General features: G+C 45.4%; 1 protein-coding gene across 4 annotated transcripts in view; it reads right to left on the bottom strand.

The window, feature by feature from the left end:
• The window catches only part of ATP13A3 (ATPase 13A3), a 79436-nt gene extending 77880 nt beyond the window's left edge, over window positions 1–1556 (bottom strand). For 3 of the 4 annotated variants that reach the window (XM_027538062.1, XM_027538089.1, XM_027538080.1), the window contains exon 1: window positions 1073–1232. The gene's annotated coding sequence lies outside the window, so the exon portion shown is untranslated. Of the gene's footprint in view, window positions 1–1072 lie in introns of all 4 variants that reach the window. The other variant, XM_027538097.1, reaches the window with a different exon arrangement.
• Window positions 1557–15214: the final 13658 nt, after the last annotated feature.

The raw sequence follows: 15214 nt of genomic DNA, 5'->3' as shown, positions 1-15214 counted from the left end.
GCTTTCCAAATTCGGAAGCTCTGAATTTTTGTCAATCCCCAATCACTGGTGGTGCTGGAGAAGACTCTTGAAAGTCCCTTGGACAGCAAGGAGATCAAACCAGTCAATCCTAAGAGAAATCAACCCTGAATACTCATTGGAAGGACCGATGCTGAAGAAGCTCCAATAGTTTGGTCACCTGATGCGAAGAGCCGACTCATTGGGAAAGATCCTGACGCTGGGATAGAAGGCAGAAGAAGAGGGCGACAGAGGATGAGATGGTTGGATGGCATCACCCGTTCAATGGACATGAATTTGGGCAAACTCCGAGACGGTGAGGGACACGGAGGCCTGGAGTGCCACAGTCCATGGGGTCGCAAAGAATCGGACACGACTTGATGACCAAACAACAACAAAATCAGATTCCCTCGGCTCCCCACGCCCGCAAAAGGAAAAGAAAAAAACCAGGTCACACATCCATCAGAACCTAACTTTTCGGAAGACGTGGGGAGAAGGAAAAGCTATAAAGAGAGCGGTCACGTAACTACTGGAGGAAAGGGCCCTAGGTGTTTCTAGAGTCGAAGTGAGAGGCCTTTGGCAAGTTAAGTCACTTTTCCCCTCTGGGCCTCACTCGGCTTAATGCGGTGACTGGCAAGGCTATTACTCCGTGATTCCTCAGTAAGCACCCAAGCAAACCCATCAGGCTCCCTGCCAATACTGCTACCTTCGATCTCACCATCTCCATGACTTTCTAAAAGCGCTGGACCACCTCACCATCTCACTCTCAAATCCCAACACACTTGCCTCCCCAACTAGCGGCGTTTCCTATCCAGGCCTTCACACCCACAACGTGAAGCCCTTCTTCTCGCCGCACCTGTCCCAGACAATCAACAGTCTTAGCGCTCCCCTCCTCACCCTACACACACCTTCCCCGAAAAATGATGCCCAATTCCGGCCCGAGAAGGCCGACCTGGTGCCCGCCACCCCCAACAATACCACTGACCTCTTCCAACCTCCCACATCACCACCACCACCCGCTCCACGCCCCGTTCACCCTGCCCTCCGCCGTGACGGGGAAGCTGGAGCCACTCACCTGGCGCCCCGGCGCCGTCTCCCGGGCGGCCTGCCGTCCGGAGCTGCCAAAGAGCCGTGTGGGGCCGGGGCCGGGTTCGCCGCTGTAGCCGCCGCCGCTTCACCTCAGCCCAGCCCCATCGCCCTCGGCCGGCGCCGGCGGCCGCGGGTCGCTCGAGCTCGAGGAGCCGCCGCCGCCGCGCGCTGCGGCTCCGGGTGAGGGGAGGGAGGCGCCGCGGCGGGGCCCGGGCCAAGCCGGGCGCTGGGGCGTCCGCGCTCTCCTCCTCTGCGCCCGCGGCGGCTGCGTGCAGCCGCAACAGGGCGAGAACAAGGGCGGGCGACAGGGGGAGATAGGCAGGGGAGGGGGGCGTTCTGCACTCCGAAACTGCCTCTCGCAGCCAGCGACGACGCGAACCCCCCTCCCCTCAGCGGTGGCGCCCGGATCAAGCTGCGGGGAGAGCCAGCGAGCGGACAGGAGAGCGCGCGCTGCTAGCTCGGGACTCCCGCGCCGGATGTGAGGTCACGTGCTTGCCTCATCCAGCGCGGAGGGCGGAGGGGCGCAGAGGGTACGCCGGGAGGGGCGGGGCCGGAGTGGGCGGGGGCGATGGCCAGGCCCCGCCCACATCTTCCCCTTCAGTCCCCTTTCCCCAGGCCAGAGCAGAAGAGAAAGAGGGAGTAAGAACGCTGCTGAGGAGCTGTGTGTTGGGTAGGTTACTAACGCAGGACGGCATTTTTTTTTTTTTTGGCGGGAGGAGGTGATATTTGCCATCTTGGCCGCCGTGCAAAGACCAGTTTACAGTCCAAATCCTCATTTTATGAACAGGGAAACCGAGTTGTAGTGAGGGGCCTAGCCTGACTTGCCCAGAGTCAAGGTCACAGAGGTAGCTTGTACAAGAATGATGGAGAGGAGGTCAGATCCTGGCTCGGCTCGCGGTTCCTTAACATTACACTCCCCCTTGCAGAAACCAAAAACTATAGATCGCATTTAACAACCGACTCAGCGGTGCCCAGCCTTGCGAGGAGGACTGGAAGGCGTACCCAAGAGAAAGCTCCCACGCGCCCACTACACCTCCTCCAGTGATAGGGATTTTCTTCCGACAGCGCTGGATGCAAATTAAATACTTCCCCTAGCAGAAGATTTATCTCGGGGTACAGAGATGAACAAATCTTCCGGCCGCGTGAGCAAATCGCAAATTCGATTTTCGCGGCGTCCCTTGGGCGACCCGCACAAGGAGCGCACTCAGCCACCTGTTGCCTCGGGCTCGATTTTCGCGGCGTCCCTTGGGCGACCCGCACAAGGAGCGCACTCAGCCACCTGCTGCCTCGGGCTCCGGCCATCTTTTCGCCCTAAGACTCTCGCCCGTGCCCTTTAGGCCCCGCCATCACTGTTAGTGTCATTCACCTCGCGGCCAACAGAACTCCCATCTGCAGGGGCGGAAGTACGGAAGAGGCTCCGGACCTCTGGTGCACCGCCCTTGGGAGCTGTCAGGCTCTGGTTCCTGGCACATGATCCTACAAGTTGGGGGTTGCTACCCTTGATCCACGACACGTGGTGACACCTCATCTGAGACAGCACACACCCATGACATCGATGTCGCCTCACCAGGAGCCAGGAACACGCTCCTGGGCCTCTATGTCACCTGGAGCGGGACAGTTTACGCGCACTTCCTCGTACCGCGTCGTGTGGCGCACACTGTACCCAGATGGATCTGTAGCCCTCTCTCTAGCCCATGGGATCAGTCTCACTGTCTGTTTCCTCCCTCAAATGAGTAAATGAGATAAGGAGCGTGGTCGTTGTTGGGCAAACTATAAGAAGCTGTCTTGGTGGGGTTGAGCCCATAAAGCTTCCTTCCTCACCTCTCACTGCTACTTGGATCCTCGCTGTTTTCCCTCGGCCATTAAACAAGCTTAGCTCCTAAAAACAAAACTATGGCGCCCAACCTCCGCTCCAAGTACCCTCTCCAGTTAGCTTCCAAGGGCTCCACTCCCTCTCATGACCTCTTAAACAGTGGTCTCTCTGCTGTCTCCACTTCCTCATTTCTCCTCACTGGGCATTCCAGCTTCCCCTCTTCTCCCCAACACACACCCTTCCTCATCCTGCTTGGGTAAGATAACCCCTGAGTTTCATTCTCCCAAATCTTAGTAGGCATTCTGCAGGCATTCTCTTTCTGGGTCTCTCTGTTACATTTGACAATTCAGATGACCCCCACCTTCTGGAATCTCAACATTCTCTTGGTTTGCGGAAGAGTATACTCTTCCAGTTCTCACATCTCAGTAAATAAGGCCTCTGCCTCCTTGGGTGGCATCCTTAAGTGCCACTAATCGTGAGTCTCCACCTTATATGCAAGACTCCAAACCCACAGTTCTTCTCATTCTACTTTTAGGAGATCACCTCCAACCTCACGTTGCAATTACCCAATCAGCAGTTGCAGCCCAGACCTCTTCCACAAGAGTTAGACCCAAATATCCAACTGCCTGCCAGGAAGCTCTAGATATCATAGGGGTGCCTCAAACTCAGCTTGTCCAAAACTAAACTTGCCCTCTGCCTTCAAAGCAGCCCTTCCCTCAGCTGTTGGCACCAGCATCCACAGCCATCAGAATTAGAAAGTTGAGAATGAATGTGAGTGTTTTTATTTTATTTTGGCCTTGCAGCAGGGCATGTGGCCTGACCAGGGATGGAACCTGCCCACCCATCCTGCTTCTTCCCCCTGCAGTGGAAGGCAAAGTCTTACCCACTGAACCATTAGAAAAGTCCAAGTGTGAGTCATTATTGATTCAGCCCCTTGTCTTATCCAATCATCTAGTCATTTCTATTTCACCTCCTTAATAAGCCTCAAATCTCTACCTCCATTTCCACTGGCAAACATTCCAGTCATCCTTTCCAACCTGAACTATTACAGTAGCCTCCTAACAATCTCTTCAGACAAATTCATCCTCCACTCAGCCTCCAGAGTGAACTATCTAAAACACAAACGTATCTAAAAGTCAAGTGGGCCCTATTAGAAAGCATCACTACGAACAAAGCTAGTGGAGGTGATGGAATTCCAGTTGAGCTCTTTCAAATCCTGAAAGATGATGCTGTGAAAGTGCTGCACTCAATATGTCAGCAAATTTGGAAAACTCAGCAGTGGCCACAGGACTGGAAAAGGTCAGTTTTCATTCCAATCCCAAAGAAAGGCAATGCCAAAGAATGCTCAAACTACCGCACAATTGCACTCATCTCACACGCTAGTAAAGTAATGCTCAAAATTCTGCAAGCCAGGCTTCAGCAATACGTGAACCGTGAACTTCCTGATTCAAGCTGGTTTTAGAAAAGGCAGAGGAACCAGAGATCAAATTGTCAACATCTGCTGGATGATGGAAAAAGCAAGAGAGTTCCAGAAAAACATCTATTTCTACTTTATTGACTATGCCAAAGCCTTTGACTGTGTGGATCACAATAAACTGTGGAAAATTCTGAAAGAGATGGGAATACCAGATCACTTGACCTGGCTCTTGAGAAATCTGTATGCAAGTCAGGAAGCAACAGTTAGAACTGGACATGGAACAACAGACTGATTCCAAATAGGAAAAGGAGTACGTCAAGGCTGTATATTATCACCCTGCTTATTTAACTTATATGCAGAGTACATCATGAGAAACGCTGGGCTGGAAGAAGCACAAGCTGGAATCAAGATTGCCTGAAGAAATATCAATAACCTCAGATATGCAGATGACACCACCCTTATGGCAGAAAGTGAAGAGGAACTCAAAAGCCTCTTGATGAAAGTGAAAGTGGAGAGTGAAAAAGTTGGCTTAAAGCTCAACATTCAGAAAACAAAGATCATGGCATCCAGTCCCATCACTTCATGGTAAATAGATGGAGAAACAGTGGAAACAGTGTCAAACTTTATTTTTTGGGGCTCCAAAATCACTGCAAATGGTGACTGCAGCCATGAAATTAAAGCTTACTCCTTGGAAGGAAAGTTATGACCAATCTAGATAGCATATTCAAAAGCAGAGACATTACTTTGCCAAGAAAGGTCCGTCTAGTCAAGGCCATGGTTTTTCCTGTGGTCATGTATGGATGTGAGAGTTGGACTGTGAAGGAGGCTGAGTGCCGAAGAATTGATGCTTTTGAACTGTGGTGTTGGAGAAGACTCTTGAGCGTCTTTTGGACTGCAAGGAGATCCAACCAGTCCATTCTGAAGGAGATCAGCCCTGGGATTTCTTTGGCAGAAATGATGCTAAAGCTGAAACTCCAATACTTTGGCCACCTGATGCGAAGAGTTGACTCATTGGAAAAGACTCTGATGCTGGGAGGGATTGAGGGCAGGAGGAGAAGGGGATGAAAGAAGATGAGATGGCTGGATGGCATCACTGACTCGATGGACGTGAGTCTGAGTGAACTCCGGGAGTTGGTGATGGACAGGGAGGCCTGGCGTGCTGCGATTCATGGGATCGCAAAGAGTTGGACACGACTGAGAAACTGAACTGAACTGATCTAAAATCCTGCAGGAGTTCCCCCTGGTGTCTTGCTGTTACATGTATCTCCAAGGAACGCAACAGGAACTTGTCAATGCACTCTTGCCTTTAAAAGACCACAGAGAGGTCCAAACTTCAAGAAACAGCCAACATCCCCAAAATAAGGCACCACATGGCCAAACAAGAAAAAGCTATAGGAAGAAAAAGGGCAATTGAATATTTCAAACAGTTTTCTGTTACAGATGTTCTGGGTAGGAAAGAAGAGAATTTGGACACTGATGGGAGGAGCTCCTGAGTCACTGGGAAAAGCTTGAGCATGTTTATAGGTTAAGGGGAAAGATAAGCTAGAAAAGGAGAAGCCAAAGATGAAGGGAAAGGGAGTGGAGTGAAGCTTGAAAAGTTCTGGAAGGCTGGCTGGTTCTTGGCCCAAGATAATTCTGGGCCTGGACTTCTGTTCATGCTGAGCCCAGCCCTTCCCTCCTCTAATCCTACTCATTCCTTGAGACCCAACCTCCAATTACAACTCCAAATAAGTAACAGTCCTCCATGTGTGCATGTGCTTAGTCACTCAGTCATTTGGTAAGCTCTCACTTAACTTTCCACCCTTATTCTCGATTGTCTTCCCCTCTTACATCATCTTACCTTTCTAGTTCATTGAAAAAAAAAAATTGTAGACCATCAAGAGGGAACACCCACAAATCTATGCATTAACCCACACCGGCATGGAGTATCTCCTTCACTCACCTTTTTGCCGAGGGGCAGACAGTGCCTCCTTCCAAGAGCTCTAACCCTTTGTAAGTATAGTCCTGGGCCTCCCAAAGGTCACTGCTATTGCCAGCTCCAGTGGATACTTTTTAGTCTTTATCTCTCAACCCTCTCAGCAACTTTATCTCCCATTCTTGAAACACTTTTATCTGGATGTCTCTTTCCTATTTCCTCATCCCTCTTTGTGTGTATCATTTCAAACTCTTGTGGCTACTGCCGCTGTCTCACCTCTAAACGGTGCTGCTCCCCCAGGCTGAATGCAGGGCCCATTTTTCTGTTTGTACAGTCTGTGTGGATGTGTTGTTGGATTTTGGTCTTTGTTTTGGTTTGCTTTGGTTTTGTCATCTATGGACCTTACAAAACTTGTGGATGGGCTTCGGGAGGTCTATAAATTCCTTAAACTTGAATGAAAACAAATACTTTTAAAGGAAGAAGTATAGCTTCTATCAGCTTTTCAAAGTCATCTGGAACCCCCCAAAAGGATAAGAGCACTTATCTATATTTGCTCCCCCAAATGATATCAATCACCATGGTGATAGCTATCATCTGTATGTACATTTATAACATAATGATATATATATGTATCTGTAGCCCAGGTCTCACTTCAGAATCCCTGGGCCGTATGTCCATGAGCCATATGTCACATAATTCCTCAGTAGTACCTCATCAATTCACTCATCCAAAACTCAACTCTTGCCCTTCTTCCCCAAACCAGACATTCACCTAGGCTTTCTGGTCTGGTGGCACTGTTACCTAACCAGCTCCACAAACCAGAAACCTAGGGGTCATTCTTTCCAATTCATTCTCATATCCACTACAAATCCTTTCATATCTCATCATCTCTACTTCCACTAGAATAATTCAAGCCACCTGCATCTCTCACCTGGAACTACTGCCTTACCCTCCAACTGATTTTTCGAATTTCATCCTTGTTGTTGTTCAGTTGCCACGTTGTGTCTCTTTGTGACTCCATGGACTGCAGCGTGCCAAGCTTCCCTGTCTTCCACTGTGTCCCACAGTTTGCTCAAATTTATGTCCCTGAGGTCTATGATGCTATCTAACCATCTCATCTTCTGCCATCCTCTTCTCCTTCTGCCTTCAGTCTTTCCCAGTGTCAGGGTCTTTTCCAATGAGTTGGCTCTTCACATCAGGAAGGCCTGCCCTCCCAGAAACCATTTCATCCTTACCCATTTCCAATCCCATTCTTACACAACAGCAAAGTGAATTACTATGTGTGACTTGGAGCATAGCTTCTGATAAACATTTTCAATTGCTCCTTATTTCACTGAAAATAAAATGTGAACGTCTTTGACCTACAAAGTCCAGTGTTGGATGTGGCCTGCCCAGCATTACACCTTTCCTGGCACTCCTGTCTTTCACCTTCCTCCCAGCCTAGATCTTTCCCCACTTCACCTCATTCTAATCACAAGCCTTCTTTCAGTTCTTCAAACAGATTGCACTTTCCTGCCCTCAGGGGCTTTGCACAACCATTTGTTTCTCTCTTTCCCTTGTTTCCTTGCTTGGCTAACCCTCGCAAATTCAGCTCTTGGCTTAAATATGTGTACATCAGTTCTTGATAAAGACCTTCCCTAACTATTCGTTCTTTCCTTTATTTTCTGATGCCCTCCATTTATTTTCTTTATAACCATCATCCCAATTTTAATTACCTGTGAGTTTATGTATGTATTTAACACTATCTCCCCCACCAGATTTCAACTCTGTAAAGATGAGGACTTATTACGGTGCCAGAATTTTTCTAGAAGGGGCTTAAAAGTAGTAGTCCTTTTGAGAGAGGAAATGGTTTGTCTTGAGGCTATGTTTGCATGGCACTTTACGTAAGACTGAAAAAGTTATCAGTTTTCCATGTTTATAAAGGGCAAAGGAGTTTTGGAATTAAGGGGAAGGGACACAGAAAGCATTTCCCCTGCCCTCCCAAGAAGCCATCTCTTCGTGCTGCTGAGTTGGTTTGGTTTATCGCTACAGATCTAGCACTAGATGAAGCCTTGCATGGCCTTCCCAGGTGGCACTCATGCTGCTGCTAAGTTGCTTCAGTGGTGTCTGACTTTGGCGACCCTATGGACCGTAGCCTGCCAGGCTCCTCTGTCCATGGGATTCTCCAGACAAGAATACTAAAGTGGGTTTCCATGCCCTCCTCCAGGGGATCTTCCCAACCCAGGGATTGATTACCACCTGGTACTAGTGGTAAAGAACCTGCCTGCCAATGCCAGAGACATAAGAGACAGGTTCAATCCCTGAGTTGGAAAGATCCCCTGGAGGAGGCCATGGCAACCCACTCCAGTATTCTTGCCTGGAGAATCCACAGACAGAGGCGTCTGGCAGGCTATGGTCCATAGCGTTGCAGAGAGTCGAACACGACTGAAGCGACTGAGCGCACACTTGTGAAGCCTGACATATGGTAGACTGTCAAATGTTTGTTGTCAAATGTGAATGAATGAATTTACAGTCTCAAACACCATCTCTGTTAAATGCCTTTCCTGACCCTCAGGCTAAGGATACCTATTCTGTTCATCTTTTCCACTACATTTACAATCTTGAATGAGTACCTTGTTTGGTGTCTGTCTTCCATTAGTCTATGTTGCATTCATGTTTTTGCTTTTACAATTCTAACTACTTTCATATGGTATTTGATCATTATAGCAATACCAACACTAAAAGTTGTAGCTACTAATATCTATATTTTTTATAGATGAAGAAATGGAGGTAGCTTTATATGTATCATTTCATTTAATCATTGGAATAATTCAGGAAGTAGGTACTATCATCATCTCAGTGTTTACAGATGAAACTGAGGAAAGCTTAAAATTTCATTTTACAGAGTAGGAAAAGATACTATTAATAAGAACTCTCTTAAAGTCACAGAGCTAATAAACAACACACAGCCTGCATTCAACATAGGAAGCTTGGCTCCAGGGTCAAACTCTTGATCAGTACAACCAAATGAAGCTGTAGGGATCCAGCCTCTGGGATCCAAACCCTTTGGATTATCTGTTGAAGCACCCAGACCCTGACTTTTCATGAGCAGATACCCAACTCATCCATCCTTAGCACCTAGATCAGATCAGATCAGTCGCTCAGTCGTGTCCAACTCTTTGCGACCCCATGAATCGCAGCACACCAGGCCTCCCTGTCCATCACCAACTCCCGGAGTTCACTCAGACCCACGTCCATTGAGTCAGTGATGCCATCCAGCCATCTCATTCTCTGTCATCCCCTTCTCCTCTTGCCCCCAATCCCTCCCAGCATCAGAGTCTTTTCCAATGAGTCAACTCTTCGCATGAGGTGGCTAAAGTACTGGAGTTTCAGCTTTAGCATCATTCCTTCCAAAGAAATCCCAGGGCTCATCTCCTTCTGAATGGACTGGTTGGATCTCCTTGCAGTCCAAGGGACTCTCAAGAGTCTTCTCCAACACCACAGTTCAAAAGCATCAATTCTTCGGTGCTCAGCCTTCTTCACAGTCCAACTCTCACATCCATACATGACCACAGGAAAAACCATAGCCTTGACTAGACGAACCTTTGTTGGCAAAGTAATGCTTTGAATTACTTTGAAATTGCTTTGAAAGTAATTCTGCTTTTGAATATGCTATCTAGGTTGGTCATAACTTTCCTTCCAAGGAGTAAGCATCTTTTAATTTCATGGCTGCAGTCACCATCTGCAGTGATTTTGGAGACCCCAAAAATAAAGTCTGACACTGTTTCCACTGTTTCCCCATCTATTTCCCATGAAGTGATGGGACTGGATGCCATGATCTTCATTTTCTGAATGTTGAGCTTCAAGCCAACTTTTTCACTCTCCACTTTCACTTTCATCAAGAGGCTTTTGAGTTCCTCTTCACTTTCTGCCATAAGGGTGGTGTCATCTGCATATCTGAGGTTATTGATATTTCTCCCTGCAATCTTGATTCCAGCTTGTGTTTCTTCCAGTCCAGCGTTTCTCATGATGTACTCTGCATATAAGTTAAATAAACAGGGTGACAATATACAGCCTTGACGAACTCCTTTTCCTATTTGGAACCAGTCTGTTGTTCCATGTCCAGTTCTAACTGTTGCTTCCTGACCTGCATACAGATTTCTCAAGAGCCAGGTCAAGTGGTCTGGTATTCCCATCTCTTTCAGAATTTTCTACAGTTTATTGTGATCCACACAGTCAAAGGCTTTGGCATAGTCAATAAAGCAGAAATAGATGTTTTTCTGGAACTCTCTTGCTTTTTCCATCATCCAGCAGATGTTGACAATTTGATCTCTGGTTCCTCTGCCTTTTCTAAAACCAGCTTGAACATCAGGAAGTTCACAGTTCACATATTGCTGAAGCCTGGCTTGGAGAATTTTGAGCATTACTTTACTAGCGTGTGAGATGAGTGCAATTGTGCGGTAGTTTGAGCATTCTTTGGCATTTGCCTTTCTTTGGGATTGGAATGAAAACTGACCTTTTCCAGTCCTGTGTCCACTGCTGGGTTCTCCAAATTTGCTTGCATATTGAGTGCAGCACTTTCACAGCATCATCTTTCAGGATTTGAAATAGCTCAACTGGAATTCTATCACCTCCACTAGCTTTGTTCGTAGTGATGCTTCCTAAGGCCCACTTGACTTCACATTCCAGGATGTCTGGCTCTAGGTCAGTGATCACACCATCGTGATTATCTGGGTCGTGAAGATCTTTTTTGTACAGTTCTTCTGTGTATTCTTGCCACCTCTTCTTAATATCTTCTGCTTCTGTTAGGTCCATACCATTTCTGTCCTTAATCGAGCCCATCTTTGCATGAAATGTTCCTTTGGTATCTGATTTTCTTGAAGATATCTCTAGTCTTTCCCATTCTGTTGTTTTCCTCTATTTCTTTGCATTGATCGCTGAAGAAGGCTTTCTTATCTCTTCTTGCTATTCTTTGGAACTCTGCATTCAGATGTTTATATCTTTCCTTTTCTCCTTTGCTTTTCGCTTCTCTTCTTTTCACAGCTATTTGTAAGCTACTAGCACCTATGTAGGACCCAGTTCATGATGGTACTCAGTAATAAATATACTAAGTAAATGAATAACAAATTTTCAATGATTTTCACAATCACAATGCAAACTAACAATGAAATGACTAAGCTTCCCAGTTTTATAGAGAAGAAAAGTGAGGTTAACAAGTTCATAAGAGGAAGCGATTTGGCTTACTGGCCTTCTGGCTAATTCCAGCCTCTTTGGGATTTCTTCTGCTGCTTCCACAAAAGGCTAGAGGATGGTTTTGAGGAAGGGCTACACCTTAAGAAAGACTAAAAAAGAAAAAACAATTGCAAAAATGCCATAGCACTCATTGCCTTTCCTATGAAAACTGACCATTAAAGTACTTTATGGTGTTCACCTAACAAGCTCTCTATTCCCTTTAGTTCCTCCTAAGTCATTTTGTCCCTATTTAGCTTGAACCACACATGCCTCTGTGTTTGTGTGTGTGTGTGTGTGTGTTGGAACAAGAAGAGGAGGAGAGCTGTGAGTCAGATGTCTAGAAATCAGGGTCCAGAGGCCACCACAGACTCGTTTCTGTTGCTAAGCAAAGCATGTAATCTTTTCTGTCTCTGCCACAAGACAGAAAGCCAGGGATCTGCATTCTTCTCAGGCCACGGTGCCCTGGGATATGGTGGGTCACGTGCCACTGAATGTAGTTTTCAAACTCACTGTTCAGACCACAGGACCCATACCTGGAGGAGTGCTCACTGCTGGCACATAGCCCATCACGTGCTAGTGAACCAGTACCCCTGGAGGAAAAAAGCCCTGATTTGTGGCACCTGCCAATTTCGTGGTGTCAGTATTCCCACCACAGCCATATTCCAGCTATCAACAGTAAACACAGCTCACAAAATTCCTGAAAATGTAGCAATCTGCTCTAATGAGCCAACACAAATCAGTGCCAGCACACTACCGCTTATAGTACCCCCTTGCATGGATAGGGAGAGGAGAAATACAAGCTAAGCTGTTCCTGGGAATTTCCCTGTGTTTATTTTTTTATTTTTTTGTGTGTAATAAAGTATTATTAAAGTATAAAGGAGACAGAGAAAGCTTCTGACATAGGCATCAGAAGGGGGCAGAAAGAGTACCCCCCTGTGTTTAGATATAATGATTTCACCTCTGAGGACAAAAAAAGAGCAATTGTACTGGAGGTGGGAAAACTAGGTTCTAATCTTAACCTTCTTAGAAGTAACATATTTATTTCTTAAAATTTAAATTTTAATAGGAATATTATTACCTACTTCACAGGATGGTTGGTTATCTAACAAACACTTATAAAACACTTGGTTATCTAATGAACACTTATAAAGCACTTACTATCAGCTAAGCACTATTTAATCCCTTACACATTTACTTATTTCATCTTCATAACAACAGTTTATAATCAAAGCTATGGTCTTTTCAGTAGTCATGTATGGGTGTGAGAATTGGACCATAAAGAAGGCTGAGCACCAAAGAATTGATGCTTTTGAACTGTGGTGTTGGAGAAGACTCTTGAGAGTCCCTTGGACAGCAAGGAGATCAATCAATCCTAAAGGAAATCAACCCTGAATATTCATTGAAAGGACTGATATTGAAGCTGAAGGTCCAATACTTTGGCCACTTGTTGCAAAGAGCTGACTCACTGGAAAAGACCCTGAAGCTGGGAAAGATAGAAGACAAAAGAAAAGAAGAGGGCAACAGAAGATAAGATGATTAGATAGCACCACCAACTCAGTGGACATAAATTTGAGCAAACTCTGGGAGATAGTGAAGGACAGGAAAGCCTGGCCTGCTGCAGTCCATGGGGTCACAAAGAGGTGAACACAACTTAGCGACTGAACAAAAACAACTATTATCAACTGAGAGATGTGAAAGACCAAGGCACAGAGAAGTTAACTAAGTTCTCTAAGGTCACACAACTAGCAGTGGTGCCAGGATTTGAACCTGGCTCCAAAGTCTGTGCTCTTACACTTTAGGGCCCCAAAGCAAAGCAGCTGCCTGATTTTATAAACAGAGTTTTATTGGAACACAACCATGTCTGTTTATTTACATAAATAAACATGTTTGTTTATGTAAATTTATATAAATAAACATAAATCTGCTTTTGTGTTACAACAGCAGAATTGAGTAGTTGTGACAGAGACCATATGACCACAAAGCCCAAAATATTTATAATATCTGGCCCTTTACTGAAAAGGTTGGCTGATCCCTGCTCTATGGTATCCTGCCTATTTATATGGGGAGAGACAATGATTTTCATTAAGAACCTAGTAACTCCTAAGATCAAACTGGTTCTGAAATTGTTTTCTGAGCCAGTAAGACGAGTGAAAAATAATGTCAGGTTTGTAATTGTACCTGTCATTTGTACCATAACAGTAAGGTGTAAACTTCAGTAACAAATGAGCCATGGTAACAATTATTAGTAGAAATATATACCTGATGTCATGGGATCCCAACCTCACAGAACTGGAATTAATTCAGAAATTGTTCATCGCAACCTTGACTCTCCACCTTGAACTATCATATTGGGTTTCTGAAGTTAATGCCGTGAATCCTCCATGATCATCCTTCAAGCCCTCCATGATGATTCCCAATATGTGTACAACAGAGCAAAGTCACCTCCTTTATGAGGCTCAGGTGCCAGGCTCACACCTGTCATTCTGTCCCCAAGGCAGCTCCTCAACGTGGCTGTTTCAGATGCCAAGCAGAGAAACTCCTGAATGCCTGTCATTCACTGGCCTCTTGGACAGTTGTTAAAAACTTCCCCTGCCTTTGCAACTACTTCCTGTGAGCCTCTCAGGGACTACTAGTCACTCGTGACCTATTTTCAGAGCTGATAGTTCTGGCTTCCAAAGCGAACGAGGAACAAGTGCAGCTACAGGTGATTGTTTCCTTTATGCTCCAGGCTGCAGAAAAGAATTGCTCAGTGAAGGTGAAAGGACCAGCATAGGTCAGCTGGGTGGGAATGATTGCCTCACTCAAGTCAATAGATTTTCATCCTGCTATAAACTATGGGTTCATAACTCAAGATCACTAGAAGGCTGTTTATTATCGTCTGTTTGCTGAAGACAGTTGCTTCTTTATAGTTACAAAGAAAAAGAACCCTTTTTGTTTTGTTTGCTTTTCTTGTTTTTCTTCTTTTCTCAAAAGAAAAAATACCTCTACCAAACTGGCAAATTAAGACAATACTGTGCTGATTGACCTACTGTATGGAAGTCCCATTACCAAAGAATTTCTTTCAGGAACATTTCAAAAGTAAGTTGATCCAAAAGACAACTCCACCATGAGGTTACCTGGAACCTAATCCAGGCTAGAAAGCAGAGTCCAAACAGCTCAAGGTTTTGCAAATTCCACAGCAGCTGCAGGCACAAAATGAAATAAAACAAGGCGTTAAGGTGGAGAACATCAGAAACATCTCACTATTTCCTTATTGTTTTTTGACACTGGACTCTTTAAATATAAATTGTTTACATCGCCCACAAAGAACACCAAAGTGAAACCTCTTGGAGTTTTACTAACAATTCCGTTTATAATTTTTTAACCTTATATGATTTCTTTAGGATACCTTTAAATACATTTATGAACTTAGTTTCATTTTTAAAATATAAATGAAGTCTCAGGACCTTAAAGATCTCAAATATTCCTTCAAGGGAATATTCCTTTGGGTGTCTGAAACACTTGATTTTATCTCTCCATTAGAAATTGTGTGTTCCTACAATTAAAATTCATGCTCAGTCTCACTCTCCTTCATACCAATTCAAATATTCACAGACTTATTGCAAGCTCCAAAAGAGAAGGTACAGTCATATTCACCTTTTTATCCCCCACATGTGACTATAGTAGCAGGTAGTAAATATTGTTATTGTTGCTATGTAACCTTCATGAAGACAAACTTTCTCTATTTTGTTCATTCCTATAACCCCAGCAACTAGAACAATAAACGCTGGGT

The sequence above is a fragment of the Bos indicus x Bos taurus genome, chromosome 1 (assembly GCF_003369695.1).
Source record: "Bos indicus x Bos taurus breed Angus x Brahman F1 hybrid chromosome 1, Bos_hybrid_MaternalHap_v2.0, whole genome shotgun sequence".
Lineage (NCBI taxonomy): Eukaryota > Metazoa > Chordata > Mammalia > Artiodactyla > Bovidae > Bos > Bos indicus x Bos taurus.
Note: the sequence above shows the minus strand (reverse complement) of the source record. Positions and strands in the feature narration are given on the sequence as shown.